This window comes from Tachypleus tridentatus, chromosome 1 (assembly GCF_004210375.1).
Source record: "Tachypleus tridentatus isolate NWPU-2018 chromosome 1, ASM421037v1, whole genome shotgun sequence".
In the NCBI taxonomy this organism is placed as follows: Eukaryota; Metazoa; Arthropoda; class Merostomata; order Xiphosura; family Limulidae; genus Tachypleus; species Tachypleus tridentatus.
The window spans coordinates 145826196-145835733 of NC_134825.1; the positions used below are offsets into that span (position 1 = coordinate 145826196).

The 9538-nt window shown below is 32.8% G+C and overlaps 1 protein-coding gene across 1 annotated transcript in view; it reads right to left on the minus strand.

Moving 5' to 3' along the window:
• The window catches only part of LOC143226194 (uncharacterized), a 30321-nt gene extending 28947 nt beyond the window's left edge, over positions 1 to 1374 (minus strand). Inside the window, exon 1 of the mRNA XM_076456843.1 lies at positions 1266 to 1374. The gene's annotated coding sequence lies outside the window, so the exon portion shown is untranslated. The remainder of the gene's footprint in view (positions 1 to 1265) is intronic.
• Between the last annotated feature and the right edge of the window lie 8164 nt (positions 1375 to 9538).

The window sequence follows — 9538 nt, forward strand, 5'->3', positions numbered from 1 at the left end:
AAGACTTACAACAAGTCACGTTGGACAACAGAGTAGTCTACCTTTCACGGTAAGTTTTTTACAAGAGTTACAACAAGTCACGTTGGACAACAGAGTAGTCTACTTTTACGGTAAGTTTTTTTACAAGACTTACAACAAGTCACGTTGGACAACAGAGTAGTCTACCTTTCACGGTAAGTTTTTTTACAAGAGTTACAACAAGTCACGTTGGACAACAGAGTAGTCTACCTTTTACGGTAAGTTTTTTTACAAGAGTTACAACATGTCAGGTTGGACAACAGAGTAGTCTACCTTTTACGGTAAGTTTTTTACAAGAGTTACAACAAGTCACGTTGGACAACAGAGTAGTCTACCTTTTTCGGTAAGTTTTTTTACAAGAGTTACAACAAGTCACGTTGGACAACAGAGTAGTCTACCTTTTTCGGTAAGTTTTTTACAAGAGTTACAACAAGTCACGTTGGACAACAGAGCCGTCTACCTTTTTCGGTAAGTTTTTTTACAAGAGTTACAACAAGTCACGTTGGACAACAGAGCCGTCTACCTTTTTCGGTAAGTTTTTTACAAGAGTTACAACAAGTCACGTTGGACAACAGAGCCGTCTACCTTTTTCGGTAAGTTTTTTTACAAGAGTTACAACAAGTCACGTTGGACAACAGAGCCGTCTACCTTTTTCGGTAAGTTTTTTACAAGAGTTACAACAAGTCACGTTGGACAACAGAGCCGTCTAACTTTTTCGGTAAGTTTTTTTACAAGAGTTACAACAAGTCACGTTGGACAACAGAGCCGTCTAACTTTTTCGGTAAGTTTTTTTTCAAGAGTTACAACAAGTCACGTTGGACAACAGAGCCGTCTACCTTTTTCGGTAAGTTTTTTTTACAAGAGTTACAACAAGCCACGTTGGACAACAGAGCTGTATACTGTTTACGGTAAGCTTTTTACAACAGAGCCTTTTACCTTTTACAGTAAGTTTCGTTAGAAGAGTGACAGTAATTTACATCGGACGATGGAACTTTCTGCCTGCTACATTACAAGAGTGACGGTGAGTTACGTTGTATGATACACTGTTAAAGAGATTCACATAATTTCTAAGCATCTTAACATACCAACTTATAAATCTTCCAATTCCAATTTTCAACCTTGCCTTGCATCTTTATTACTACTTAGTAAATATCTACGTGTTCGTTAAGGAGTTTCTATGTTAACTTCAATTTACGACTTGCATTTAATATTTCTATCACAATGGAAATTAATAAAGTCAGTCTTACCTACTTCACCCTGCACCCAGTTAAGAGCAATTAAATCGACGTCAACAGAACTAACTCCCTCTTCAGGAAATAGTGAACTGCGAATCACAAAGAACAATAACCCTTTGGCTTTTCACTGGACTGTTTATCTTCCGGGTTATCTTATTGTGAGGGACATGAATCAAACTACATTCTGTAGTGGTTAAAAGTAATACTACTGTTAGTGGAAATCTAACACCGCGAGAGAGAGAGCGTGGCAGGAGTTTGGGTTTTAAGTTATCTGTCTTCAAGCTGAAACTCAGGATCGGATATAACTGGGGGCGCTCAGAAATTTTGTTTCTCTCGACCCGCCCTCGATACTTATTATTTTGGCAATATAAATATTTAGATCTCGTGGTAAAAGTTAAAATTTGGAGAAAAAAAATCTAAAATAAAAGTGAAACCTATATACTACATTCCCAATACCGGATTTAAAAAAAATACGGCACGTGGCCAATATCGTTTAAAATTATGGCAGATGTGACGTCATGAACCCCAACTTATTGAACTTATCATTAGTTGAATTTTATTTATTGCATTTCACTTTGGGATATAATGAACTCTCAGTAACAAAAATAACATAATCAATTTTAATGTTTTTTTTATTATAATTATAGGATGATGTGGATGTTTATATAGTAAAGCCACATTGGGCAATCTGCTGTGTCCACAGAAGAATCGTTGCGTTGTAAATTTATAGATTTAGTGTTGTCAGACATGCCCCCAGTGGCTCAGTGGTATGTCTGCGTATTTACAACGCTAAAAACTGGGTTTCGATACCCGTGGTGGGTAGAGCACCGATATTAGAATTAGTTCATGTGTTCTAACAGTAGCGATTCAAGTATATCTTAACTAACATTTGAAATATCATGAAAGTAGCGGATAGAGAGTAAAATATACCACAGTTTGTACACTTTTAGTAATATAATATTTGTTTTTGTCTAAATAAAATATATTGGTACACACGTAAGAGTTTGTGGGTAAACGACTTCATATCTATTGATACTATATATAATGTAATCGCTACATTTCCTTCGAAGCTATAATCACCGCTATTAATTTCTAAACAATTTGCGTTTTACAATTCACTGACGTTAGACATCTTTTAAAACATGACGTAGATAGCTTATTTGCTTTGCGCCATAAAACGCCAAACTCACCTACTTTTAAACACATCTGGAGCTCCTTTATAGTAGTTTCTGCTCCAAGAATTACCCGTACAGATTAGTTTTTAATAGGTAATAAGTCTGTTAATTTTACACAACCGTTCATAAATTATTAAATTAAATGAAGTAAAATTAGTGCTGCATATTAATTAAAATGCAATAATAATTATTACTGTAAAAGAAACGTTTTTTGAATTAAAGTTTGTACTATTTATGAACAGTATAATAAGTCTTCTCTTGATATATAAATAATGTATAAATAATGTTTCTAACGTTGTAAGTCCGCAGACATACTGCTGTTTCACCAGGGGGGCTCATTGGACTACATTATTTATGTATCAAGAGAAGACTCATTATACTGTTCATAAATAATGTAGTCCAATGAGCCCCCCTGGTGAAACAGCAGTATGTCTGCGGACTTACAACGTTAGAAACCGAAGAATACATACGATAGTGTTCAAGCACAAGTAATATTTTTAAGGTTAAAAACACGAGTAAGTAATAAAATCCAGCTGAAATATATGTATGTGTATATAAATTATCACCAAAGAGTACGTGAAGTTACGGTCTATTAACTGAAACCAGAGGAAACTTGAATCGAAGAAATTATCAGAACAATTTGACTTACCTGTTTAAATTAAACTTATATATGTATGACATTTCTCCTATTTATGAACTTATTTCCATGAAATATTGAATACTGAAGTACTTCTGCACGTTATATAATACGTTTCATAATTACAAAAGACTCATTATTGTGAACAGAAGTTGTTTAAATGTTTATTTAAGAAACAGCCACACTCTTTTAATCTAACTATTTTTGTAATTCTGACTTTTAAAAACGTTTTCTGTATTTTCTAACTATTTTCCCTTCTGTTTTGACCTTTGTATGAGCCGTTATCGAACGTATATTTTCTGCTTTCACTTACACTTAGGTCACTGACCCAAATCAAAGTCTGGTGTGAATGACCCGACACAAAATCCATTTACAACACTTCCTCATTGGGTACAAGGGAAGTGTAAAAACTGCAGAACATTGCAAATATTGTACCAATATATGTTCTTAAATTAAAACTGCGGGTAGTTTAATAACAGAATTTCATAGCTTAAACTAAAGTTAATTGTAAATATTCAACGATTAAAATGAAGGACTAACCATTAAATTCCAAAACGGTACGGAAAAAAATTGCTAAATAAATATCAAGCAGAAAAATCCAGGAGTATTTGCAAGTGTTGGTAATTGCATACAACTGTCGATTATTTAAGTTATAATAGAATGATATGCGTTTTCTGAAAAGCTCTGAGTAAATTCATTTGCCCATAACCGCTTATTAAACTTGGAACAGGTTTTAATCGTCAAGATAATTTTTTAATTAAAGGCAAAACACTTTTATGCACGATGTTTTGAAATGTATTTTACTCACACAGTAAACCTGTATTTTTAAATCATATTTTTTGAACTTCACATGTGTACACTACAACATTATACGAAGCCTACCCTTAATCTTTCCATTAACCTTATCCACGGTTTTTGATGAGTTGTGAAATTCTCCGAAACCAGGAACTTATTGAAAAGTAAGAAATTGAATGATAGATTTAATTTAATAATTTTTTAATCAAAAGCCTTTTTTAATGTTTTTTACCTAATGTTTTATGGACACACATACTGTATTACTACACTATATTATAATGACAGAGATATCAGTGTTTGGTACGAGATGTTGAATTCAGTTCATTTAGACTGGATTAGAGCAGTTTAAATATTGAGGTTTCTCATAGTTCACAACGATGGAGGTTAACACTTAATTTTGTTATTTTATTACAAATTACAGCTTTTACAGTGAGGAAGACTAAAAAAATCTTTACTGTAAAAGCTGTAACTTCTAATAAAATGATACTTAATTAGTAAGTGAACTCAAAACGAAACTATTTAATTTTATGGTTAATATCTCTTGCTAAGATATTAGCAGTCAGAAATGAGACGTCAACAAGAGCAGAGTTTTATTTGACTTGGATTGGGATGAAACCTGCACCTCTAATTCTTATTCTCGTGAAATAAAAATATTTTTCCTTCACTGCGCAATGTGATATTGACGTATTATGATATCTGACAGCTAAAGTATCTAGAAAGCTGAACGTTTAAATATTAATGAAGGATAACATTCAAAATGCGAAGAGCAAAGGATATTAAAATACATAACTGTACCAACGACATTTTGTTTATTCATAAAGCAAATGAACAAGTGAAAAGATTTTCGTATGGCTGGCCAAATTTTTATGCAGTATGGACATTCTAGTAGCTGGTAAAGTAGAAATTATTTAAATACCAGAAGAATTGTTTTTGTTTTTAAATTTCGCGCAAAGCTACACGAAGACTATCTGCACTAGCTGTCCCTAATTTAGCAATGTAAGACTACAGGGAAGATAGCTTGTCATCACCACCCACGCCAACTGTTGGACTACTCTTTTACCAACGAATAGTGGGATTGGCCGTAACATTATAACGCCTCCATGACTGAAAGGGTGAGCATGTTTGGTGGGACGGGAATTCAAACCTGTGACCCTCAGATGACGAGTCGAATGCCTTAACCCACCTAGCCATGCCGGGCCTACAAGAAGAAAGCACAATGAAACCAAGAGCTATAGCGACCAAGAGGATAATTTTATGTCAGACCTAGGTCATCGTTAAGGCTAACCCCCACTTTAAAGCTATAAACATACACACAGTTAAACTCGTAGAAGCTTCTGCAAATGGTCGAATACGTCAAACTAAAACAGTTTTTGAGTTTCGCCTTCTCATTACAGTTCATATTGTCGAGTCCAACAGCCATACATCTTAAATATAGTCTTACAAGATAGTTTCCTGTGCAAAAGGGTCTGCCACAACAATTTCACATCAAAGCATACCTCTCTTCTTTGTTGGCTTTCCATAAGTTATATAATGCTTATTTTCCAGTATTCATTAACCAGGATGCCTTTGTCTGGAAAAGCAAAAATACATATTTAATCTCCAGCTCTAGGATGTATCCATCAATTATATCTTAGTGGAACTTTACCCTGTTTGCCCCCTATCTAATTAAGCTTCTTCTTGGTTATATTGCGTAATATTACTAGAGGTATGAGGACAGCCTTTACCACTGACTTTTGTGTTCAGAGGTTCTCATCTGTTGCAAGATGCCATACTGCTTACCACGACTGAGGTACGACTTCTTGCAATTACATTTTTTTACCATGTTATGGTTCTTTAATTTAATCCACATTCGGTAATTTTATAATGCCATTAAGTACAAGGAACACCTCCATCCTACATATCGTAAATTCTTTATCTTAACACATCTTTATGTTCTGAAAGTATGTACATTTTGCTTCAAAAAGAATTGTTACATATTCTCTTCGATATTCTGTAGGCATCACACAACCTATAAACGCTAAACAATATCTAAATGTAATTCTAATGCATTTTTTTCCACCTAGAAATTATGTGAGTGTAATTGTCACATTATTTGTTTTTCAAAATTGTTTTAATATAATCAACCTTCGTACAAGATAATTGTCAAGATATGTAGCCTTTGCCTAAGCAAAAGGATTAATGTATTATTATGATTTTTAAACATCCAATTTACCAAAAAGATACTAAATAGATTGTTGTTGCTTTTTATTACAAAACCCCACAATGGGATCTCTATGCTCTTTCTAATATGGCGAATTGAAATATGAATTTTAGTGTTGTAAGACCACAAACTTATTGTTGGCCTAACTGGGGATAACTATATGCAAGAATACCCGCATAAAAGTTTTAAGATGTTACCTGAATATCACTGAACAAATTATATATTCAAAATTAATTATGCAAGAATATGTTTATACTGTGCTCTTCTATTTTAATTTAGTCGTTTTGTGTTAGTTGGTAAGGGAATTTTTGGCATGATGTGTATTTGTATTTTGACAAAGTAGAGAGTTTGTTGAACCCATATGTTAGATTGTGAAACCTAGTAAACTGTACAAATGTAAGTTGGAGAAATACATCGCTTTCGTTATCCTTAAATGGACGAGGCATTGCATTAGTTTTATACAATAAAAAATAAGCCTGGCCAATAATATAAACAGACAAAAACTGATGTCAGAAATGGGGTTGGTTTAGTAAAAATTAAATGGAATCTAGATTAAAGTTTAAAATTACACGTGCTCGAAGTTTGTATACATATGATATGATGAAACAGTGAAAATGAAGAATTAAGAGAAGATCTTAAAGAAATTTTAAAAAATTATCAAAAGACCAAGAGGTAAGAGACAGGAATTTAAGAGAGGAGTTAAAATAATGGGGCATAAGATACAAAAATCAGCTAAAACCAAAAATAATTTGATAGAAAACAAGATTCAAAAAGCTACTAGAAAAGTATAAAGAGGTGAAATATGAGAAATACGTAAAAAGTGTAGAAATATTATAATAAAAAAATTGCCAAATTGCAGAAAGAATTGCAAAAGCAAAATTCACGAACTCTTTGAGTTTCAGCTTCAAACGCCATTAAATGTGAAATACAGAGAAGATAATCTGTCTGTAATAATTGGTCACTATTACTGCTATGCCACTGATTACTGCAGTACTTTACTGGACTACATCATTGTCAGTCGAAAACAAAAACAACTAGACTATAATGGGAAGGTACCATGAGAGACATATCAAGATCAGTTTAAAATTATTTTCAAAGTAAATGGATGGAATAGTAAACAAAATTCTATTCATCTTGCTGTTCATTTAAAACTAGCTTTAATAACATTTAGCAACCTTTCAGATGAGAGTTGTAAGAACTATTAAGCCATATCAAACTGATTTGATAAGCCAGAAGGAATTTTCTAAAGCAAGATTTAGGAGCAGAGTATAGGCAAACAAACAAATTTTTGTGGTTCTTACAGAAGATGTAGAATGGTTTACTCGTTTTTATTACCTGGATGCTCTATACGAAATTATGGATTGGTAGGTACTTGTATTTATGGCTGTTATGATAGTTGAGAATCTGCAAACTAGTAGATGTGCATTGTTATAGGAACATATCTCGTTAGAAATTGAGCCAAAATCAGTGTGATGGATTTACTATTTTGTATCTATTTCACTGTCTGCGTTTGCTAGAATCAGTTTACTGTAAACGTCAGAAGCTATATTTGTGATAAACGCTTCTTAATTGGAAAACTACAGATATTTGACCAGGAACGTATGTAAATTGCGAACGTTACAAACAATTTAACTTCAGTGAATTAACTTCCGACGTTAGTATTTCTACGAGGTTGTTAAATATTTTAGTCGAAGAAAAGACAGTTTGTAAACAGCGTGAAGCTATCCATTAAGCGAAGTGTGATAATATCAACATGGGATTATTCGTTCGTCGTGAACCGTAGATAAAAGACTCAGTACTTCTATAAGAGGTAGGATTGTAACTGGTGTTAGGCTAGCCAAGAAAAGACAGCGTTACTTTAAGGACAGTATCAATTCAGAATGAATTTGCTCGTCTTGGACATGTATCAGCGATAAAACATTCAGTTTTAGACAGATATAAGACTCAGTGTTGTCTTTAAGTTTGTAAAACTGTTGTATATAAATCGTTATTTGTAATAACTATTAGTAATAACCATTAATGTAAATTGTATTGTTGTTTTTTATTGTTTATATATTAAAATACATTTGTGTAAAAAAAGAAAACGGTGTGTATCAATCTTGTAGGCGAATATAATAAATTTAATACATATTAACATTTAATTAACTTCGAAATAAAAATAAGAATTTCCGATCATTCAAAATATAACCATGTAACGTACGTAACATAATAAATGGGAGACTCGTCCGAGCTAAATTATAATATATAATATCAGTTTAAGTCACAGATACAGCTAAGGACACCATCTAAAAGCTATAGGATCTTCAGATCAAATAGAACTGTTAACCTATAATGAAAGAAGTAAACAATGCGAGGGAAGAAGCTTCAGTTGGAACTTAAAAGAGCATATTGCCGATAAATGCAGGAAAAGTTTTGATTACAGAGCTGTTTATTCTCAATAAGTGATATAAATCATAAAACTGAAGGTGTTTCAACTGCAATGTAAAATACCACATTATTAAGAAATACTTTCAAAGGATAACAGTGGACGGGAATTATTATCATTGTAGAAAACATGGTCATAGCATCGTATACTGGGATAAATCAGCCATTGACACTAAAAAAGGAAAAATATCTGCTACATTATAAATTATTACTTTACAGTTCGAAAAAACAGTCTACAAATCAAATCTCTCCTCAGGGAAAGATGTACATTGGGAATTGACTTGATGCAGAGACATAGAGGTCAGATTAAACGAGGGAATTTTATTACATAATCACACTACCAGAGGTCAGACTTCGTTCCAGTAACAACAACAACTGAGACATAGGGTACCAGAGAGAGGTGGCTTGGAGTGCAACAGAACATAATCTATTAATATGTATGATTCAAGCTAAAAGTTGTGTTGTGATCGTTTTTTTAGAATTACGTCAACAGGTGAACAGCCAGCTACTTATCTTTAAAACAAACAAGAGTGTATCCAAAGTTTGAGCCATTTGTGTTTCTCCTTGAACATCAATCCAGTGACAAGACTACATCTGATAAAGAACAAAAAAAGGTTAAGAGATATTTACACTATAAGCCTCGGAAGAGAAAACCACCAAAAACATTTAGAGAATGGACGGAAAATTGGATAGCAAAAATCTTTAAAACAGTAAAATAATGACTTAATGGTAATGTCTATTGACGCACAATAGTTTTTGTTAACTGCAAACAGTGACTTGATATTTAATTATGTAAATATAAGTTTATTACTTTATTTATGTACGATACATAAAAGTATCCAAGGTGTTTAAATTTGATGTGACGTTTAAAAATTTCATGGGATTTGGAAAAAACAAATATTGTATAAACATAAAATAGTTAAATCAAAACGTTACAAGCTATTCACTGAGTGAATTAATAAGTGAGTTGGGTAGTTCGTGAGTTTATTAGTTAATTAGTTATTACTTCAGTTCAGCACTGTATTTCAAGAAAATATAATTTAGGTTTAAATGC